Source organism: Macrotis lagotis, chromosome 3 (genome assembly GCF_037893015.1).
Source record: "Macrotis lagotis isolate mMagLag1 chromosome 3, bilby.v1.9.chrom.fasta, whole genome shotgun sequence".
Classification (NCBI taxonomy): Eukaryota; Metazoa; Chordata; class Mammalia; order Peramelemorphia; family Peramelidae; genus Macrotis; species Macrotis lagotis.
Window position 1 is genome coordinate 157159372 of NC_133660.1, and position 24886 is coordinate 157184257.

At 31.6% G+C, this 24886-nt stretch overlaps 1 pseudogene; it reads right to left on the bottom strand.

Moving 5' to 3' along the window:
- Positions 1–13882, bottom strand: part of LOC141519236 (phosphoglycerate kinase 1-like) — a 39966-nt pseudogene extending 26084 nt beyond the window's left edge.
- Positions 13883–24886: the final 11004 nt, after the last annotated feature.

Consider the following 24886-nt stretch of genomic DNA (forward strand, 5'->3'; position numbering starts at 1 on the left):
TTTATTATATAAAATAACTAGATAATACAAGGTAGAAATATCACTGTAGTTGGTGGAGGAAATGTTGAGTTAGCAGACTTAGAAAATTATGGAAAGACTTGGATTCAAGAAGGAAGATGCTATCCAACTTCAGAGAAACAGAAGGTAAGTATAAATAAGCATAGTACAATATCATATGCATGTGCATGTACATGTGTGTCTACATGAATATACACACACGTGTTGGAATATATGTGTACATGTAGATATGTCTATATATGAAGTGTAAATGCATATATAAATGTTTGCATGTATATTTATTTTTATGTATGAATGTGTGTATATATCTGTATGATATATGTCCACACTTAGTTATAGCCTTCTGGAGTACAGTGGGAGGATAAAGCAAAAAATACACAGCAGAGAACAAAAGAAAAAAACCTTAAAAGAATCAAGGAAACTATGGACAATTTTGAATACAATATGCAGTATTTATTATATAGACTTTTTTGAAATAGAAATTTATTGCTTTTATGTTTTGAATCATCTCATTTTTCTGGGCACATGGAAATGTGTTGTTATTGCTTTTTCTCCCTTTTCTTATTTTGTACTTAAGTTTAAAATGGAAAATAAAAAGGAGAGGATTTTTCCCTTACAATTTCATTAGAGAAGCTTAAGAATATCTAAAATAATAAACTTACTTATTCTTGGAATGATCTGGTTTTCCACTCCTGGTATTATTGGAATGGAAATTAAGAGGAAAGGAGATGGAAAACTGAGTATGATAACCCCTTAGATTCAAGACTCCTCTTCTAAAACCTTTCCTTTCATAAGGAGTGATTTCCTCTGTCTTGGCATTTCCCCTCACTACTTTTCACTTTAGTTCCATTTGCACCTTCATTCTTTTCCTTCTAGGAAAAGCTGCCACCTAAGCACTTAGCCCAATTTGAGATATGCTTCAACACCTAATTAGACATTTGAGAAATATCATTTTTATTTTTAGGATACATTTGTCACTTAATGATAAAATAGAAAAAGGTTACTGTTATTACAATTAAAAGCAGTCTGAAAATGATACTAAAAACAGAGAAAATGGTTTTTAAAATCTTTATGTATCTCAACCTCTGTCAGGGAAAATACCATTTGCATTAGGTCAATTCATTTAGGGGTGATCTTTGAAGTATTATGTATTGAATCAAAATGAATTGCTACCCGGGATTTCTGTATTATGACAGTTTTGTTTGTTTCTCTATTAATTTAATTTAAAAACAAATGAATTATAATTTGCCTTTTAATTTTGATCAGAATATCAATCAAACTCCAAATTTGCATTCAGATCTCCTTGCACCTGGAAATAGTGATACAGAAGTCACTTGACATTACATAGGGATCTGTCTTCTTATGTGCCTTGAATAAGTTTGATAGTTCTATCAGAATACATGTTTATAAAGGAATGTAATTCATTGAAGTCGAGTTAATTTTTTTTTTAAATTTTGTCTTTGTTTCCCCAGCATTTCAAATAATGCCTAGAATATAGTAAACACTTAATAAATGCTTAAATGTTTACTGAATTTCTCTCACTGAAAAACAATCTTAAATTTCAATTTTTGGATATCTAAAATATTATAAAAATATATAAAAATAACTTTATTTTCACAAGTATGGAATTCTATGAATTATATTTCTGTGACAGGTTTAGTTATATTACCATGACAATTTTAAGAATAATTTAGGCTTATTGTTGAGTAATGTAATTTATTGCCATTATATTAATTTTTGAATCGGATCACCCCCTTGACAATTGATTTAATATTCAGTCTTTAAGATGTTCAAAATATCAAAAATGGAACAAGGACATATCTAATTCATACTTTCAAACATTAAGTTAATAATGCTTTAGACTAGAGACTTTGCTTGACTAGAAACATAGTTCAAATGAACATGGATATGTATGTGTATACATGAATATATATATATATATATATATATATGTTATATGCCATCATTTACATTATATTACATTACATTATATTACATTACATTATATTATATTATATTATATTATATTATATTATATTATATTAATGTCATCATGCCATGCCATGTCATGTCATGTCATATGATATGATATGATATGATATATCCCATGGTATGCATTTATCATATATATGTATTAGACTAGAGACTTTGCTTGACTAGAAACATAGTTCAAATGAACATGGATATGTATGTGTATACATGAATATATATATATGTTATATGCCATCATTTATATTATATTATATTATATTATATTATATTATATTATATTATATTATATTATATTATATTATATTATATTATAATATATTATAATATATTATGTTATGTTATGTTATGTTGTTATATTATATTATATTATATTATATTATGTTATGTTATGTTATATTATATTATGTTATGTTATGTTATGTTATGTTATGTTATGTTATATATATTATATTATATTATATTATATTATATTATATTATATTATATTATATTATATTATATTATATTAATGTCATGTCATGCCATGTCATGTCATATGATATGATATGATATGATATATCCCATGGTATGCATTTATCATATATATGTATTTACATGCAAACAATTCCACCAATATATTTGCTACACCATGCATATATGTATTATACACCCAAGTGTGTGCAAGACCATATGCATAAAACATTTTAGTTTAGTCTAACAGTAGGATCCACCTCAACCATTACTGGGACAAGTTTCATAGACTCTCTAGGTTCCTTTAAAGACAATTCAGGTGCAGCTCCTTCTAACAGACTTCTCTTATCCCTTCCCCTTGGTCTTTAAAGCTTTCTCCCTCTTGAAAGTGCTTCTATATTACTTCAAGTATAGTTGATACTTACTTATCAGTGCTTTGTCTTCTGATAGCATAGAGATGTAAGGCTTCATTATAATAAATAAATTTTAAAAACCTTTATATTCTAAGAGCTTAATATAGGCCCTTCAACACACTAGAGTATTATTAATTTTAATTGAACTGAATCTAAATAAAATTTGCCTAACTTAATTATCAATTCACATCATCACTTAGTTCATTTCTTCTGCTCATTTGCTCATTTACTTATTAATGTAGTTCCAAATTCCAAGTTACTATTGCCACAATAAATTGAGTCACCTTCTATAAATGTAGCCACAAACAATTATACTGACATTGAATGGATGGATAGGCTCAGTAATGATAATGGATATAAATGCACAATGTTAGTGCAAAGACTATTGATGGTAAAGGAAAACATGGATGATAAATAACAACTGGGTTTTTAAGAACTCTTAAGTAAAATTGAAAAGCTGTAAGAAGGAAGTGAAAGAATGATGATAGTAACTAAGTTTATGTTATTCTCTGACTCCTGTTGAACAAACATTACACAAAACCAGTTATCAAATTTAGAGATAGAAGGTTCTTTTGTTGTGATCTGGTCAAATCAATATCTAAAGGGAATTTTTAAAATAACATGCCAAAAAAAGTAATGATCTGACCAACAAATCATTTAACTAACCTAACTTGTGCTTCAAGATCTCCAAAGGAGAAAAATTCAATGTAAATAGAAATAAACATTACAATTGTGGGTAACTGTGCTTATTAGGAAGCTGTTTTATTATTTTTTGCCTTTTCTTCTTTCTAAACAATAAGCCTACATGTATTTCTTTGTAACTTCTATGCACTAATCCTGGTTTTCCTTGCTTCCTGGGGCCAACGAAAATGATTCAAATACCTCTGTCATGAAATTGCCATTCCTTTACTTAAAGATAACTATTTTTAAAAATAATTTACCCTAAAATTTTTCTTCTTCAGGTTAAATAGCTTTAGTTCCTTTAATTACTCTTATGGGGAATGTTCTTAGACTTTTCATCATCCTGATTCCATTTACTGAATATTCTCTTGCTAATAAATCTCTACTTAATTGATACCCAGAATTCAGAAAATATTTCCATATGTAGTCTTACTAAAGCAGAGCCCAGAGAGATGCTCATTTTATTCCTGGAACCTATGCCTCTCAATGCACTACAAGATTACATTGATTTTTGGCATCCTCATCATAATGTTGGTTCATATTTAAGTTTAAATTACACTAAAACTCCCATGCTTCTTCAAATTTATTCTTTCCAAGTATATTTTTGAAATACAAATGTATAACCTTACATTTATTCTTGTTGAATTCCTCCCCACATTAGATGTGATCTAATGTTCTAAAAAGTGTGATTTTTTTTATCCTGACCGTTACCTAGGTTGTTATGTAACCCTTAAAACTTTGTATCATTTGACAACTTGATAACCTTTCATCTATGTTTTTATTTAAGCCATGGGAGGAAAAGTACCACATCTCTGCTATACCACTGGAGACTTCCTGCTACATTCACAGAATTCAGAAGCATCTTTTGAGTTCAATAAGATTTATATTATCAAATTTATCTAGTTTAATCATATTATTATTATCTAGTCCTGATCTTTCTATCTTCTCAAAAAGAGTATATGGTAATTTATCAAATGGTCTATTAAAACAATTTCAAGTAATATCTAGATCATTCTTGTTATGAACTAGTTTACTAAATGTTCAAAAATAAAAGTAATGAACTTAATCCAACCCAATCTATGTCCTATTTAGCTATGCTGGTTCTTATAATCATTGCTTCCTTTTCTAAGTGTTTAGTAATAATTCCATTAATTATGCATATATCTTCCCAAGAATTGAAGCTGAACTTGCCAGTAAATTAAAGAATCTATTGTTACCATCCCCATCATCACCCTCATTATCCTAATCATCACCATCATTATCACTTGTTTTTGTTTTCTTCTCATTCTTATCCTCTATTTTTATGTTCTTGTTTTTATTCATCTTGTCATTTTCCTTCTTTTTCTTCTTCTTTTCTTCCTTCTCTCACTGTTCTTCCTATTCCTTCTTTTCATAGCATAATATTTGTCTTTCTTAGTCCTATAATTTTTTTCTATTTCCTATGGTCCTTCAAATATTATGGAGAGTAGCTCAGGAATCACATTTTCTACTTTTTTCAATAACTCATAATACATTCATACTGTGACAATTGATATTCATGTAGACCAAATAGTTGCTTTCTTATCACTAATTAACTTATTGGGCTCTGAACTGATTTCCAGTGCAGAGTTCATTCTTCTTCCTAGAAAATTCTTGTAAAGAATGAATTTATCCTTTTCAAGGTTGTTAATGATAATTTTATCCAACCTAAATAGTGACTGTGTTTCTTCCCTCATGTAACTTTGAAAAGAACACATACGTTTATTGCCCTTAGGTCTCCTATTACCATTCATTTTGAGGTGTGCCACTCACTACTGACAGGTTTTACAGATGTTTATCATACTGTTATAGCTATCTCTGTTGGATCCTCTCACTTCAATTTTCTATATATGTATCTATTTTTAAAAACGGAATTTGGTTGCTTGGATCTTTTTTTAATCTTTCTTGACATCTCCTGACAATTCTTATGTGCATGAAATTCAAAAAGGAGACAAAAATAAAGAATATTATATTTTAGATATACAGTTTATATAACTAGAGTAACACTTCTCCCTTTTTAAAACAAAATTCCACTGTCTCCAAATACAAGAAACACTTGTTAAGAATGACCATGAAACCATATGAAAAATTATTAAAATTAGCTCTAATATAATCCACTTATGATTTAAAAATATTTATCCCTATCCTGCTTTTTTCACTTTTATTATTTTATACATTTTTAAAAATTCCCCAACATGAAACAACTGTGCTGTCAAAAAAGAGCGAAGAGGGATAAAAAGGGATCTTTCAGTAGTTCTTCCAACCTAGTGTGCAACCAATATGCCTACCTTTAAACCTTTCCAAGACAACAAAAACAAATGTTTTTCTTTATCATTACCTTTTCAAAGTCTAGTGGCTCCTGTGAAATCACTGCTGCTTGCTGCAAATGGTGTATGAAATGAAAAATTCCTGCCTATCCAGTGCAAAGCGAAAACATTGAAACGCTGCATTGAGATCAGGGGCTCTGCTGCAGGGTTATTGCTTCTATTACTGAGGTCATTGAGGGAGGCAGACTTATTGAAGAAGAGAAAGGACAAAGAAAACTTAACTGCAAGGCTTTTGATATCATTTTGAATGCAGTTTTGTTAGTTTTATTATTGCTGTTGTTTCTCATTTTTCTTCTTTGTAGCTATGACATTCTAATTAATCAATACTCATTGCCTCAATCTTTACTAAATGCAAGGTAATTTGGTAAAATAGAGATAAAAAAGGCCCAAAATGGTTTCTGCCTTCTAGAAGCTCACAATTAATAGGTTGAAAGTATGTTATCAATTATGTACAAATGAGTTAAATACAGAATAAAACAATGATGACACCAGAAGGAAAGTGACATTACTAAATGAAATGAGGAAGATATTCTTTCCATACGTGTGCTTTTAACTTTAAAGAAGTCAGGGAAATCATGAACCTAAGTTGAAGAGGTAGAACATTCCAAGCCTGGGGAAAGACATGTGAAAATATATTTCCCATTTGTCTTGATATCTGTGAAAGTTTTAAAACAAAGGTACAGTTTAAACTATGCCAGGAGTCTCATTTTTTAAGAGAACCTGTTCTTGAATGAGCAAGCAGAATGTTTCACATAAGGACAACTATCAATGTCCCTTTTGAAGATGTACTCTTTGTCTCTTGGTGATGTGATACTACCATTTTTCAAAGTATGTGTCTGTCCCTCTTGATATGTGTATAAAGTATTTCATATGTTATAAGATAAATGTAAAAAAGTAAAATGTAATAAAAATTGCAACTTTGTTAATGAAGACATAGCAGAATCCATCATTAAACAGTAGAATTAAACTATTAAAATCTTTTTTCTTATTCTTCTTGAAGTTTTTATTCCTCAATCCATGTTTAACAAAAGAACCATTTGTCATTTTAAAAATACTGTATAAAGAAATAGACATAAAATTCAATCTAGTGCTTGTTTTAATTTTAATTTTTTATTCACATTTATTATCTTCCAGAAAGTATTCAGAAGTTTACTTTTGTCCATATGGGAATCTCATTGAAATGTGTGCTCCCTCAACTAGTACAGATTTTACTCTATTCCTGGGAGATTATTTGCTAAATTAATTTTTAATCCATCATACCAAATGAAAGAATGGATGGGCGAATGAATGAGTGAATAAATGACAGAGCATTTGTTTATTATTGTTTACTGTGCTCCAGGCATAATGCTAGACAATAGAGACATTAATATAAAAGGGATTCAGAACATGCTTTTATGGAAATTACATATTTTAATAAATGAAAATCACATTTTAAGGGTGTTTTAGTCTAATATTCAGAGTAAACTTGAGGCAAAAGATAGCAGATTGTCAAGATCTTTCAATAGAAATGAAATATTGACTTTATTATTCTGAGAGTAAAAGGAAGAAGATATAACTGGGTATGTGGCAAGATAGTGAGAAGAAGCTTTGGTTTCTTACTGGATGACTGGATGAGACATGGAGCCTGGATCAAGAAAGACTGAATATCCTAATTTGGATGAGTTCACAGTTACTCACCAATCAGAATATTTCATGAAAACATGCCATAATATCTGACTATCATTGCAATATCCTTAGATTCTATCACATTATCAATTTAAAACATGTCATTTTAAGTTTGGTTAATATCTTGTGGTCAACTTTCATCCTTATTTAGTTGTCATTACATTTTTGGTGAAGAGTAATTGAGATTGAAATGTTAGGGAGCATAGGATGTTTGGAGTATGGAGTCAAGATGGTGACAAAGTTAAACAAAGTCAAAATAATGCATCAAATTCACAGGACCCTTTTGATTTGCAAGTGAATTCTTCCAAATATTTAAAGTATAATTAATTCCAATACTAAATTATTTAAAAAAAGGTTGTCATACCTAATTTCATTATGACATAAAGATGATGCTGCACCTAAACCAGAAAGAGAAAAAACAGAGAGAGAATACTATAGAAAAATTTACTTCATGGATATGAATACAATAATTCAAAAAAAGTCTAGCAAGCAAATTATCACAATATACCACAAAGATAATGACAAGGTGGGATGTGTATAGGAATGGAAGGCTGGTACTATGTGTAGGAAAACTATCAGCAAATTTGACCATATAAATAATAAAAAAAATCATATATTGTCTTAATAGATAGAGAAAAAGTCTTTGACAAAATAAAACTCATTTCTAATAAAAATTCTAGAAAGAATAGGAATAAATGGATATTTCCTTAAAATGATAAGCATTGCTTATCTAAAAATTATTTTTGCTAGGTTTTAAGTTTTGCCTTTTTCTTCCTCCCTCTCTTCCCTCCATCCTCTCTCTGTCAGAAAGCACTCTATTATAGACATGTATAACTATACTAAACATAGATGCAAGAGTAGAATTTATCTAAATTCATTAGCAAACATTATCTGGTTTTAGAATAAACAAGAAGTCTTTCCTTTATCATCAGGAGTTAAGCAAGGATGCTGATAAACACTACTAATCATTACTAATATTCAATAATGTTCAATAGATCCTAGCTATAGCTATGAAGAAAGAAAAAAAATTAAAGGAATTAGTCAAAGCAATAAGGAAATAAAATTATTCCCATTGGTCAATATGATGACATAATAAGAGAACCCTAGAGAATCAGCTCAAAAATCTTGTTGAAATAAGTAATATCCTCAGCAAAGCTGCCAAACATAAATAAACCCCATATAGATCATTAGCATTCCTGTGTAATTTTAGCAAAACCCAGATGTAAGAAGGAGAGGAACTTCAATTTAAATAAGTTTGGATAATATAAAATACTTGTGAGTCCAACTGCCAAGACAAACCCAAGTTCTTAAAATAGCTTTTATTTCATGTCATGTTCTCTTTGTTCTATTCATTTTGTTCTCATTCTTTTGTTCAAGTCTATATGAACAAAATTATAAAAAACAACTTTTCATGCAATAATATCAGATCTAAATAATTAGATAAATATTATACTTGGCTAGGCAGGGCCAATATAATAAAAATGGAATCTGTACTTAAACTGCTTTATATTCAGTGCAGTTCCAATTAAGTTACATATTATATATATATATATATATATATATATATATATATACATATATATATATTTATATATAATTGAATTAGAAAAAAATAAGCACTAAATTCATCTGAAAGAACAAAAAGTCAAGAATGTCAAAGAAATTGATGAAAACTGTAAAAGAAGAAAGTTTACCAATACCAAACCTTAGCCTACATTATAAGACAGTAATTATCAAATCTATCTGGTGTTATAAAACAGAAAAGTAGAGCAGTGGAACAGAGTAAACATGCAATCTACAGAAGCAAATGACTATAATAACCTAGAATTTGACAAGTCTTATAACTTAAATTTTGGGGATAAGAAATGATTATTTTGTAAAAAATATTGACAAAGTTGAAAAGCAGTGTGGCAGAAATTGGGCATAGAACAATATCTACTACCAGTCACCAAGAAAAGGTCAAAATGGAAACATGGCAGAGGTAAAGAGAGATATTACAAGAAAATTTGAAGAACATAGAACATATTGCCTATCAAACATGGATAAGAGGACAATTTATATGTAAGCAGAACTAGAAAATATTATATGGTATAAAGCTTTTTTCCCCTTTTTTTCCCCCAGTAGTACTGAATGGTTGTAAGTTGGATTTTTTTTTAGGTTTTTGCAAGGCAATGGGCTTAAGTGACTTACTTGCTCAATGCCATACGGCTAAGTAATTAGTAAATGTCTGATGTTGCATTTGAACTTAGGTCCTCCTGACTCCAGGGCCAGTGCTCTATTCACTGTACCACCTTGCTGTCCTGTAAGTTGGATTTAAAAAAAATTAGTGCCACAGATTTGACACTGTCAAATTGTGATTCTGGGCAAGAATTTTGATAATCTCTGAGACTATAAGGAGAGAATATCAGTCAATACTTAAAGAAATTAATTGACAATTCTTTGGAAGTATGAATATCAAAGTTAAATCTTCAAGACTATGAATGAAAAATGAGAAAATAGGACTCATGGAGAAGGCTGCTATTTTGGGAAAGATTAAAGATAAAAAGTGAAGGAGACAGCAATGGATAAGATAAATAGGGAGTGTCATGAAAGCAATGACCATGAGCTTGGGGCAATTTTGGCAACTGGTGAATAGAATTCTAAGATTGTTGAGTTTACAAACAGTCAGACATGACTGAATTAATGAGTCTACATGAACAACATGTATGCATAAGACATTGTTGGACTTACTTCTTGGGTTGTTCAAGTTAGAATCAGGTAGATGGTTCAAATCTCGCCTCAGATACTCAATCTTCCTGTCAGCATTGAAGAATTTATATCCTCTGAACTGCATTTCTTCACTATAAAATAAGCATTGAATTAGATGCCTACTAAATCTGAGCAGCACATTTCAAGGTTTAAAAAATCTAGAATCAAAATAAATATTAATTAGTTATGAAGTAGTTAAAAATCATTGTAGCAAATTTAATATACTCAGTTATATGAAACTATGTATATTTATCTAAAGAAAGATGAAAAGGTTTATCTGAATTTGTGAAGAGTAAAAAGAATCAAGAAAGGATGCATAAAATCAATAACATGCTAAACAAAAAGAATAACAATAGTAAAAAATAAAAAAACCAATGCTGTAAAATTAGAAACAGCAAGCCTAGAACAAAAGAAAGGTTTATGAAAAGTTGTCATCCCTTAACTTATTTGCAGACATGACAGATCTTTAATTTTCAATCATACTTTTTCATATTTTTGATATTTAGATTTTCTGTTTTGTTCCATCTTCTTTGTTTTATTAAAAAAAACTTATAGACAATGACTCTTTGATAGTTTTATCATTTCCTGACGTCTATTGGTCAATTGACATTTAATTTTGCCTATTTTAAATTCAAGTCACTTCCTTTTCATCAGCAATTCTTCTGAGCTCCTGCTAAGTCATCTTTGTGAACACAGGAACTTCAATTGTCCTTTGCTCTTCAATCCATATCTTTAATTCTCTCTCTAAATAAGGCCATTTTGCTTATGACCTTCTTCTCCCCACAGATTTTTAATAGGGTTTCTTCCCATAGACAAACTCAGATTGTTTTCTCAGTTAGAGGAAGACCAAACTTATGCTAAGTAGCCAGATTTTCATTCACTTTTGCAAACTGGATCACTATTTTTTTTGGCAAGGCAATGGGGTTAAGTGACCTGCCCAAGGTCACACAGCTAGGTAATTAGGTATCTGAAGCTGGATTTAAACTCAGGTACTTTTTTAATCCCAATTGAGAGTTTGTGTTACTCCCTCTCTGGGACAAATCTTTTGAGTCTGATTTGCTTAGTGTTCACACCCTGCCTTCTTTCTCTCTAGTATAATAGGTATTTGTACTTCTTCACCTCGTGTTAACTATCCATTAATGCCTAGCTTTATCCTACTATAGTCTTTCCTTTGTTGTTTTATTGTTTTTTTCATTGTATAAATATTTTATATGTTTTCCAAGTACATTCAATGGGAGTTTCTACCAATCATTTTTTGGCAAAGTTTTGAGTTTTACAATTCTTTTCTCCCTCACTCCTTTCCCTCTCCCACTCCTTCCTACAGAAGGCAATCTGATATAGTCTTTACATTTGCATCCATGATATGAATAGATCAAAACTGAATGCATTGTGAGAGATGAAACAGCTCCAAAATAAAGACAATATTAAAGACAGCAAAATTACATAAAACATAAGACAACTTTAAAAATTGAAAATAATCAGTTTTGATCTTTGTTCAGCCATTTCTCAATTGATTGGAATCCCCTCAATTTCCAATTCTTTGCCACTACCATCAGAGATGTTAGAATACATTTGTACAACTGATGTCTTATACCCTTTTTCATGATCTCTTCAGGGTATAGACCCAGTAGAGGTATTCCTGGATCAAAGGGTATGCATATTTTTATTGCACCTTTGGGTATAATTCGAAATTGCTCCCCACTTTTTATTTTTTTTACCTGTCTTGTACTTACACCCCCTTTGTCAAAATATACTTTTATCTGACCTGATGGAAGTACTATTCTCAGAGGTTGATTAATTGATTTATTGCTTGATTGATAAGCAGCATTGACTCCTAATCACTTGTACCCTCCCCTCTTCTGTCTCATTAGAAATACACTTCTTAAGAATCATGAATCACATGAAATTATAATCACTTAATACCTTATCCCCTTTTCAAGTAACTTCTATGGACACACAATCTTCAGGATTAAAATGATTTCATGGACTGCTCTCCTCAAGCATACTTCCTCCAGTCATAGCAAAAGCATCTAACAAAGTTAAGTCTGTTTTAATATCGAGTCCCTCCATGTATACTCTATCCCTGTCTCTCTATAGTACTCCAACCATAACCTTACAGTCTTCCCCAACCAAAGAATCAGGTGCACACTATCCTAAAGTCCCTTTAGGACCCTAACCATAGTACTAAAACTCTTGCTTTACCTAAGTATGACTTAAGAGAAGATCACTTCTTAATTTCTTTATACCCAACCCTTCTAAGTATGTTCCCACCCTTTACCCCTATTGTACTGCAGAGCTCTAAAAACTTAGTAAAATCACTTCTGATTTAATTACACATAGAACCTCTACTCTAGGTAGTGTGACACTCTCAAGGTCTCTCTCCACATCTTTGGAATTGATTGTAAGACATAGGAGACATTGGTACAGGACTCTCCAGTACAGAGTATAGTAATCAGAGAAAGTGCTGAGCAAACAAGAAGTAAAGTAACTCAAAGGAAATGTGAGATACAAAGTTGAGACTATTCACTCCAGTTGTTCATTGAACTATTTGTGCAGGAACTGTGTCAGAGGATTCTGAGCTCTTCCTGGTCTTATATACCACAATTGAATAAACTAATTTTTCTCAAAAATAGTGCTGTCACTTTGATTTTCTTCAATAACAAAGGACAAGAACCAACTATATTCATACATTTTAAGTATAATCTCTTCAACTAAAATCAGCGTGTTAACAATCCTAAGAGAAATACAATTCTATGTTACAAATGTTATCTTCTCTTGTAGAGTTATGCAGAATTTAATATTCTTGACTAACATTTGTTTGTTTGTATTTTTACCTTTCTGGTTACTTTTCAAAATCTATCTCTTGAATCTTATATTTGAAGATCTAATTCTCTGTTTGGTTCTGGCCTTTTTATCAGGAAATTTTGGAAATCCTCCCTTTCCTGAAAAATCCATCTTTTCCCCTGATAGAATATGCTGAATTTTTGAAAGGTAGTAAAGAAGAAGAGATAAAAAAGAAAATCAGTAATGTAGTCATTATACTTTATAATATCCAAAACTAAGTCTTCTGGCCAAGTCTTCTCTGATGGAGAGAAGGCAGGAACTTTCTTAAGCTCTGCTGAATTTCCCTCAGAAAACCACAGTAATGAAGGCTCTTAAAAGAATTTTGGAGTGACATAACCCACATAAGAACCTAGAGGAACATTTTCCAGCAAATTCTGTCATGTAGGGAGTGTGGGTATATCCAGGGCACAGAATAGAAACCTAGTACACCTGCAATATGGCAGAGAGGGTACCAATCTGAGATCTTCTAATGTGGGTAGGATCTCCAGGGAAAATGTTTACAGATTCAATGGCCTGGCTGTCAGGCTGGAGGATGGGGAGTGCTTCTGTATGAGTAGCCAGGACCCCATTCAATTGCTGGACTTTGGTCTGAATGGCCCAACTGAGAGGGCAATTCCCTGGCATTCCCAACCAGAAGGGCTTGGCATTCCAGTTCAGATAGATCAGGAAAAGCCCCAGGTGTTCCCACCATTCCCAAAGGTCAAGGGAATTGGCAGCTGACACCATTAGCCCCCATGGTTCACAGAAAGTGCGTATGCCTTTCCTTACCTGTTGGTTCACTAAGCAACCCCTTGTTTGTCCTAACATTGATGTCTGCAGGCCAGTAAGTAAGCCTCTAGGGTTCTCAACATGAAAGATGTGTGAGCCTGCCACTCCTGCAACAAAAGAAACTTGAAATAGTTCCCAGTATCAAATCTCAAAATGAATAAGAAAGGTCAGAGTAAAGCAAAATCTACCCTGGAGATAAGGATGAACAAAAGCACTATCCCAGAAAAAAGGAGGGAAGAAGGGGTACTATATAAGAAGTTTTGGAGGGCAATATGAATTGGTGAAGTCCAGAAAGACATCTTGGAAGAGCTCAGAAGGGATTTAAATATCAAATGCAAAAATTGGGGGAAAGGAAATAGTAATTTAAAATCTTGCATCAAAAAGTGACAGAATAAAATAAATCTTTTAAAATTATAATTGTGGGGCGGCTAGGTGGCATAGTGGATTGAGTACCAGTCATGGAGTTGGGAGTACCTGAGTTCAAATCTGGCCTGAGACACTTAATAATTGCCTAGCTGTGTGGACTTGGGCAATCCACTTAATCCCATTGCCTTGCAAAAACCTAAAAAATATAATTGTGCAGATGCAATAAGAAAATAATTCCTTCCAAAACATAATTGGGCAAATGGAAAAATATAGCAGCTACTTTAAAAATAGAATTGACTAAAATGAAAATAACATGCCAAAGCTAAGCAAAGAAAATCACTCCTAGAAGAATAGGCTGGAGCTAGTGGAAGCTAATGATGCTATGAGATACCAAGAATCAGTTAAATAAAATTTTAAAAATGAAAAAATAGAATAAAATACCTCATTGGTAAAATAACTGATGGAAAATATATACAGGACTAACTGAAAGCCATGATAAACAAACCTGAATAGCAATTTTCAGGGAATCATCAAGGAAAATTGTAATCAGAAGGTAAAATGTTTACTGCCAGAATCCACCAAACACCTTCTGAATGGGATCCAAAGACAAAAAAAAACTCCCAAGGAATATTATAGTCAAATTCCAGATTTATTAGTATAAGAAGAAAATCCTGTATGCAACCAGAAAGAAGCAATTCAAATACCAAGGAGTCACAGTCAGGATTACACAGGACCTGGCTGCATCAATATTAAAGGATTGAAGGATCTGGAATATGATATTCTGGAAGGCAAATGAGCTTGTGCCACATGGCAAAATTGAACCTACATTTTCTGGGGGAGAAAAGATAAATATGTAATAAAAAGTTGACTTTCAAAGTTTCCTGATAAAAAGATCAGAACTCGACTGGTTATATCTTTACATAAGAGCAAGAATCTCATAAGTCTTGCAAATCAGAACTCTTTTGTAAGAAGTATACATAGGATGAAAGCATGCACAGAAGTTGATTTTGTGGGAATAATTTTAAAAATTTGATATATTAAAAAAAGTATTATAATGAAGCAGGAGGAAGAGGGAGGCATAATGGGATAAATTACAGCACATCAAGAGGCACAAAGAACCTATTAGACTAGAGGGAAAGAAGAGAATGGGTGAGAACTGTTTGAATCTTACTCTTATTGTATTTAGCTGAACAATACACTCAGTTGGGTTCAAAAATTTATCTTACCCTTCAGATGTTGGGAGGAGAAGGGGGGAGGAAGGAGGGACTGATAGAAGGGAAGACAAAAAGTAGGGAAAAAGTGAAAGGGGAAAGAAAATTGAGGGTGTGGGATAGAAGGGGTCAAATTAAGGAAGGCCATATTCAGAAGCAAAATACTGGTGAGGAGGGACAGAGTAAAAAGAGGGGGAAAAAACTACAAATGGAAGGAAGATAGTATAGAGGGTAATAAAGAGTAAGTAATTATAACTGTGAATGTGAATGGGATGAATTCCCCTGAAAATAGAAGAGAATATCATTGTGGATTAAAAATAAGAATCCTACATATGTTGTTTACAAGAAACACATCTAAAGCATAGAGAAACATACAGAATATAGGTAAAAGGCTGGAGCAGAATACATTATGTTTAAGCTGAAGTGAAAAAAGCAGAAGACAAAGCAATTGCAAAATAGATCTCATTAAAAGAGATGAGGAAGTAAACTACATCCTCATAAAAGGTACCAATGACAATGAAATAATTTTAATACAAAACATATATGTTCCAAGTGGTATGGCATCTAAATTCTTAGAGAAGTAAAATGAGTTATAGGAAGATGTAGAAAGCAAAACTACTCTGATGGGAGAACTCAACTTTTCTCTCTCAGAATTAGATTAATCTAACCATAAAATAATTAAGAAATAAATTAAAGAGTTGAATAGAAAGTTAGAAAAGTTAAATATGATAGATCTTCAGAGAAATTTGCAAGGGTAAGGGGCAGCTAGGTGGTGCAGTGGATAAAGCACCAGCCCTGGAGTCAGGAGTACCTGGGTTCAAATCCAGTGTCAGACACTTAATAATTACCTAGCTGTGTCTCCTTGGGCAAGCCGCTTAACCCTGTTCACCGTGCAAAAAAAACCTAGGACAAAAAAGAAATTTGCAAGGGTATAGAAAAGAATATAACTTTTTTTCCTGTGGAACATAGCACCTACACAAAAGTTGATCATGTATTAGTACAATAAAAACCTCATAATCAAATGTAGAAGGGAGAATATTAAAAGCTTCCTTTTCAGATCACATACAATAAAAATGATATGCAATAAAGGGCTATGAAGAGATACAGCAAAACTAAAAAACTAGTTTTAAAGAATGAGTATAACATAGAAATAATTAATAATTTCATCCAAGAAAATGACAATAAGGAGACACCTTATCAAAACTCATGGTTTACAGTCAAAGCAATTATTAGAGAAGATTTTTTTTATCTCTAAATGCTTGTATACATAAAATGGGGAATGAAGAGATCAATGAATTGGGCAAAAAACTAAAACAGAAAGAAAAAATGAAAAATCCCCAATTAAATACCCAATTAGAAATTATGAAATGAAAGTAAAATTAATAAAATAAAAATAAAACTATTAAACTAATCAAGTGGTTTTATGAAAAAGTAAAATAGATAAATCTTTGAATAATTTTATTCATAATAAAAGAAAAAAGAAAATCAATTTTCATTATGAAAAACTGTCTAGCAACAATAATTTGGAGCTGTTTTGCCCAGCAATATTGCAGCATGCCAATAAATTTCATAATCTAAGTGAGATAGATGAATAAATTGCCTGGGTTAACAGATGAGGAAATTAATTACTTAAATCTCAGAAAAAGAAATTAAACAAGTCATCAATGAAGTCTCTATGAAAAAATCTCCAGGGCTAGATGAATTCACATAGGAATTTTACCAAACATTCAAGGAACAATTAGGTCCAAATATATATGTTATTATTTGAAAAAAATAGGTAAGGAAGTACTGCCAAATTCCTTCTATGACACCAATATTGTGCTAAACCAGGATGAGTGAAAACAGAAAAAATTTATAGACCAATATGGCTGATGAATATTGACGCAGCAATTTTGCATAAAGCATTACAAAGCAATGACAGTAAGTTATCATTTGGATAATACCCTATGATCAAGTAGGATTTATGTCAGGAATGCAGGGTTGGTTCAATATTAGGAAAATATGATTATTTCAATAGTTACTGAAAAAGCTTTTGACAAAATACAGCATCCATTACTTTTACAAACATTAGAAAGCATAGGAATAAATAGAGGGTTCCTTAGAATAATATGCAGTATCTATCTAAAACTGTCAACAACCATTATATGTAATAATGAAAAGTTAGAAGCATTTCCAAGAAGATCATGGATGAAAAAAGAATGCCTATTATCACCACTATTATACAATATTGTATTAGAAATTTTAGCTTTAGCAATAAGAGAAGAATAAAGAAATTGAAGAAATTAGAATAGGTAATGAAGGAAGAAGTTTCCCTCTTTGAAGATGGTATGATAGTATATTTAAAGAACCTAGAAAATCATTTTAAAAACTTTTTGAAATAATTAACAAAGTTGTAGAATATAAAATAAGTACAAATAAATCATCAGCATTTCTATATATTACCCATAAGACACAACAGCAAGAGAGAGAAATTCATTTAAATAAATTTGAGCAATATAAAATACTTGGGAGTCTACCTGCTAAGGAAAACTCAGAAACCATATAAAACAGCTATAAAATACTTTTAACACCAATAAAAACAGATTTAAATAATGGGACAAATGTCAATTGCTCATGGATAGACTGAATGAATGTAATAAAATTCACAATTCTGCCTAAATTAAATTACTTATTCAGTGTTATAACAAGAAAGATACCAAAATATTACTTTATTGAACAAGAAAAAAAGAGACTAAATTCATAGGGAGAATACCAACGGGATTAATAAAAATTCAAAGAAAGTGTGTTTAGCCATACAGCATCTAAAATTATATTAGAAAACATAGGTCATTGAAAAGGAAATAGAATGTTGGATCATTGGATTAGGTTAGGTACAAAAGAAGTAGAAGTAAATGACAGTACTAATCAGTTCTCCGATGAAGCCAAAGATTCCATCTTCTAGTATAACAACTCACTCTTCAATAAAACCTGCGGGGAAAAACTGAAAGATAGTATAAATCGCCCTCAATAGCTCTGGTGTGGGTCTGGACATGAACTTCTGAGAGTCAGATCAGATAGGAAAACATACCCAAACACACAAGGTTGGGAAGTGAAAAATCTACCAACTTTATTTTTGGAAACTCAGACTTTTTATAGCCAAAACTTATCTCAGGAATTACTGGTTAAAGGAGACCCAGTTTCACAATTTCCTGGGTAAATTTATAATATCTGTTCTTAGATATCTACATACTTCTCTATCAGAAAAAAAAACATTTTACAACTATCTCCAGAGTCACAGATTATCCCAGGTCAGGGTTCACAGGTGAGCCAACAGATCCATATAATGAGCAATAATCTGTGCATATCTTTGATGGAAAAAAGTCACCAAGGATAAGTGAATATCACTCCCAGGGCAGGTCCTGTACAGTATGGCACAAACTAGACATAGATCAACATCTCACACCCTATAGCATGTTAAGTTTAAAATGGGTATAGAATGTAAACATGAAAAGAAATGACTTAGGTCTATTAAGAGAACAGAAATAACTTATCTGTCAGATCTATGGAAAGGGGAGCAATTTGTCAGAGATAGAGAGCATTATAAAATTCAAACTGGATAATTTTGATTATATTAAATTGAAAAGTTTTAGCACAAATAAAACCAATGCTACAAAATTAAAGGTAAGGCAATATGGTGGGAACCAAATTTTACGACTAGTATTTTTGACAGAGGACTCATTTCTAAAATAGAGAACTGAGTCAAATTTAGAAGACTACAAAGTCATGCCTTAATTGTTAAATAGTCAAAGGATATGAAAAAGCAATTCCTTGATGAAGAAATTAGAGCTATCTATAATCATATGAAAAATGTTATAAATCATTTTTGATTAGAGAAATACAAATTACACCAACTCTGAGGTCCCACCTCCCACCTATCTGATTGGCTAATATGATTGAAAAGGAAAATAAATAATGTTGGAGGAGATGTGGGAAAACTAGGACACTAATGCCTTGTTGGTGGAATTGTGAACTGATTTCACATTTCTGTAGAACAATTTGGAATTAAATCAAAAGGGCAATAAAACTAGGCATACCTTTTTATCCATCAATGCCATTACTAAGGCTGTTTCCCAAAGAGATCACAAAAAATAGGGAAAAAAAGCCAAAACTACACATGCAAAAATATAGTTCGTTTCATAGTGGCAATGAATTGGACATTGAAGGGGTGCCCACCAATTAAGGAATGGCTCAGCAAATTGCAAAATATGAATATAATGAAACATTTATTTTTCCTTAAGAAATCATGAGGCATGGGATTTCAGAATAGTTGAAAAGGATTGCATGTATTGATGATGAGTGAAGTAAACAGGACCAGAAGAACATTGTAAATACTAACAACAACATGGGGTAATGATTAACTAAGATTAATTTGTTCATTTCAGCAGTACAATAATCAATTACAATTCCAAAAGACTTATGAAGGAAAATATCCATATCCAGAGAGAGCACTAAGGGGTTTAAATGGCAGACCAAAGCTTCCTATACTCAATTTTTAAAATATGTATTTTCTCTTTCTAATTTTCCTGTTTCAAATTGATTCTTCTTTCCCATCATGAGTAATATAGATTTTATTTATGTTTAATATAGTTATACATGTGTAACCTATATTAGCTTGCTTTCTGTCAGGGGAATGGGGCAGAAGTGAGGGAAGAGATGGGAAAAATGTAAAAACTTGCCAAAAAACTGTCTGATGAAAACTACTATTACATGTAGTTGGAAAAATAAATAAATAATATATATTTTTAAAGAATCCAAAGCCTATAAGAAACAAACAATAATCTGATCTGAAGTTTGCATCGTGGTTGTTCAGGCAGTATGTTGACTGTATTCTAGGCATCACCCTCTGCTTCTGCCTGACACTTCCTACATTCCAATCCTGTCTTTTATATTTTTTTCTGATCTTCTTTATTCAGAAATTTCCAAACCTTAATATTTCATGCCAGAAACTGTTCTTTCTTGTCATAGGGATTTGGTATGTGGTTTTCCCATACTCATTCTCCAAAGTCTCCATGTTTGTGACATCAATGGCTATGTGATATTGTAGATGAAATGTTGAATTTGATGTATTAATGATCTAGGTTCAAATCCTTCATAAAAGTTATGAGTTAAGTGACCATGAGCTTATCACTTAATCTTTTTGCATCTCCAATATGACTAAGATATTAAGCAAAATACAACTGAATTACCACTCAAATCATATTAGGCATCTTTGAGGTTTCATCCATGTTTAGCACAGTATACATTATTATTTGTTCAAATTTATTTTTAGGGTTTTTTTTGCAAGGCAAATGGGGTTAAGTGGCCTGCTCAAGGCTACACAGCTAGGTAATTATTGCCCCCGTATGTTCAAATATTAATTGAGTGCATATTATGTGTGTAGCAATATAACAAATATAAAAGAGCTGTAAAAATAATATAGAAATTTATGACCAAACAAGAATTAGAGCACATTATAGATTAAAAAATGAATGATTTTGTCTTTAGTAAATTAAAAAATTTTTGCACTCATAAAATCAATTCTGCCAAAATTAGAAGGAAAGCAGAAAGCTGGGAAACAATTTTCACAACTAGTTGTTCTATAAAGGTGTCATTTCTAAAATATATAGATAATTACATCAAATTTATAAGATCATAAGTCATTCCTCATTTCATAAATGATCAAAGGATATGAATAGACAGTTTTCAAATGAAGAAATTAAAACTCTCATAATCATATGAAAAAATGGCCCATTAATATTTGGAAATCAAATGATTAGAGAAATGCAAATTAAAACAACAATGAGGTATCACCTCACACCTATCAAATGGGCCAAGATGAGAAAAAGGGGAAATGATCAATGTTGAAGAGGTTGTGGGAGGATTACAACATCAATGCATTGCTGGTGGGGTTGTGAATGGATCCAGCCTTTCTGGAGAGCAATATGGAACTATTTCCAAAGAGCAATAAAACTGTTCATACCCTTTGACACAGTAATCTCAAATCTAGGTCTATATCCAGAAGAAATTATATAAAAAATGAAAACATCCTACATCTTCCAAAATACTCATAGCATCTCTTTTTCTAGTGACAAAGATTTGGAAATTTAGGGAATTCTTATCAATTGGGGAATGGCTAAAGAAGTTATGGTACATGAACACTATTGAATACTATTATTCTATAATAAACCATAAATGGTCACTTTCTAGAGAAACCTGGAATGACTTATGGGATCTGATGCTGAGCATAGGGAGTAGAAGCAAGACAATAGTGTACACATCAATAACAACACTGTGAGATGAACAACCTTGATAGAAGCAACTTCTTTCAGCAGTTCAGAGAGTTAGGACAACTGTATCAAACTGGCTATGGACTATGTTATTCCCATCCAGGGGAAGAAAAACAAAACAAAACAAAACAAAATGCATTCACAGAACAACCCTTCAGAATCTGTTGAATACTTTTTACAAATTATTTCTCATGTATCTCTTTCCTTTAATACTAATTCCTCATACCGAAAATAGCTAATCTGTAAACATAGTTGTCAAAATATATATGTACAATGCTAACATGACTATTTGCCACTGAGGGGAGGTGGATGGGGAGTATTGGAGGAAATTTTGTCATTTAAAAATATACATGTGCATATGGATGTAGATAATTAAAAAATAATATAGAGAAAAATTGACCTTGTGTTCAGGGACTTCTAATCCAATTGATCAGAAACAAGAGACCAACTTGTAAAGTCACAATTAAAGCCCAGGAGTAAGTGCCAATATGACTAATAAAGTCAATGAATTTCCTATTTTAATTCAGGTGGGCATCTCCTCCACAGTTGTAGAGTCAGAGAATTAACAAGAGCCCTGAGAGGCATTGTGATTTTTTAAATTTCACACAGGTAGTTTTTGAACAGGTAGTATTGTTTCTAAAGCTATCTAGTGATAATTTATATAGAAAGTGTAAATTATTCAAGTTTGATTATTTAGAATCCAATGTATAATTATAGTTGTATCTGTTTGTCATTGGTTAGTGTTGCTGTTTCAGATGTCCAGATACTGTCAACTAACTTGATCTTTATAATTATGCAATTTTTTTCTTTCTTAGCTGAAAAATTTGTATTTATAGTTTTCCAACTGTCACATTCCCTTTAAACTTGTCTTTGCAATGCATGAATGCATTGTGAATTAGTAGAAAAAGAGGACAGCATGTTCCTCAATGGAAAGGATAATATTAGTAGATATACATAGCTAGATTAAATTTCTAGGACAATCTAATTGTAATAATACTTTACACATTCTTTACACATTTTGTCTATATAGAACTCAAATGCTCTTCAAGTATCACTACTTCTCTGACTAAAGAGACAATGTGGCTAAAGGTAGTATTGTTTCATTTTGTTTTTAACAATCCAAGACCACAAACATATCCAATACCCACACAGAGAGAAATGAAAGGATCTAGTGATCGAGCTAAGATCAGAATTTCCAATTCCTTCGCTCCCCATCCTGCTCAGTTCTCTAATCCTTATTTCTTTCATTTGCATCTCCAAAGTAAATCATTGGCACACTCTCATTCTTCCATATATTCTATTAGCATAAAAATTTAAACTTTCACAGCATAGCCTGATGTGCATGAAAGCATGAAAGGAAAGAAGGGAGGTCTCATTTGTTAGTTATCAATTAATATAAGTGGATTGGTATTCCATAGTTGTCTTGAGTCCATTTGATCCCCCATGCAAAATTGAAAATAAAATTATTCTAATCAATCAGCCAAAAATGCATATATATACATATTACTATCTTGGCCTCTGAATATATCTGAATCCTGTACTTGTGAAGCAATCCAAACCAAAATAGGCCTCTGGGGAAATCACCTCAGTGCTATGAATAACACTTACTTATTGACTTTATGAAGGCCATATCATTTTTCTAATCAAGTGGTTCCCATAATAATATTTTGATTTTTTTCATTGTTTCTAGTATTTCATGAAATAACTATATTTGGCTAAAAGAATATCTTCTACAAATGCCTTTTGATTATCATCTTATATAATTAGAATATGCCATTCATTCAAAATTATGAGTTAACAAATTAATAATTTGAAGTAAATGTTATTATTCTTGTTTGAGGAAGTCTCATTTCCTTTCTGGAGTGATTAGTCTTCAAACTTATTTGCAACCTAAACAAAATGATGTAGGGAATACAAAATATTGTTTCTCTTAAAATCCCTGCCTTCAGTTCCATCAATCATAAAAACAAAAACAGTGGAGTTGGAGTAAATGACCCCTAAAAAGTCCTTCCATTTCTCAAGCTAAGTTTCTACTATTCTTGTGGCGATATTCAATAATAATGAGGGTATTCTGGAATGAACAAAGTATTAGTGTGGAGTCTGAAAACACTCAGTTTAGGTTCTATTTCTGACATTTATTTTGTGGCAATAGCTGAGTCATTCAGCCTTGCATAGTTCATGAAATTCATTAAAACTGTAAGTTACAGGAATAGAGTTATCTGAACATCCACAGAATGATTCCACATGGGATTGTCTTAAACTGCTGAAGTAATAAATCTAAGTCAATTCTTAACAGAATAAAAATTCATTACATTATTTTCATTCATTATTAATCAAAAGCCAATCAACTGAAAAGTCTTACAACAAATTCAGTCTGTTTTGTTCATTTTAAATCTTTTTCAGTATGATTGAATAGAATTCAAGTTTTCACTCTAAAATAAAAGAGAGTAAGGAATCTGAATGATAATATATTTTCATGTCTTCCTTTGTTTCATGAAAAAATTTTGGCACTTACTGGAAATTATGTTATGCTGTAGATTTCACTCCATCCAGATAATGAGAGAGAGAGAGAGAGAGAGAGAGAGAGAGAGAGAGAGAGAGAGAGAGAGAATAAGAATCTCTTAAGGTACACCAAAGTTCCTGATAACTAGCACCCATGCAATCATTCAGTTAGTAAACATTTGTTAAATTCCTTGTATGGACCAGACACTGTTATAATATGAATGCAAATTTAAGAAAGACAATTTTTGACTTGAAGGAGTATAATGGGGTAGGATAATAAATGAAAAGAATCTGCAAATTGAAAGTGGTCAGAGTGGGGCCTGGAACAAGAGATGCCTGATCTGGAAACATGATGGAAAAGCCCAGAGGAATGTAGTTGAGTGAAATATGAAAAAAGCCAATGGATTGGGAGGCCTCCTTAAATAGAGGTTGTGAGAGATCTCTATATTCCATTAAGAAAGATGGATCCCAGAAGCAAAGGGTATTGATGATATGTCCGATCTAGGGTAAGGTGATCTTACAGAATGATATAATTCCTGCATGATGGGGTAGTTCAAAAGAATGTAGTAGGATGATAA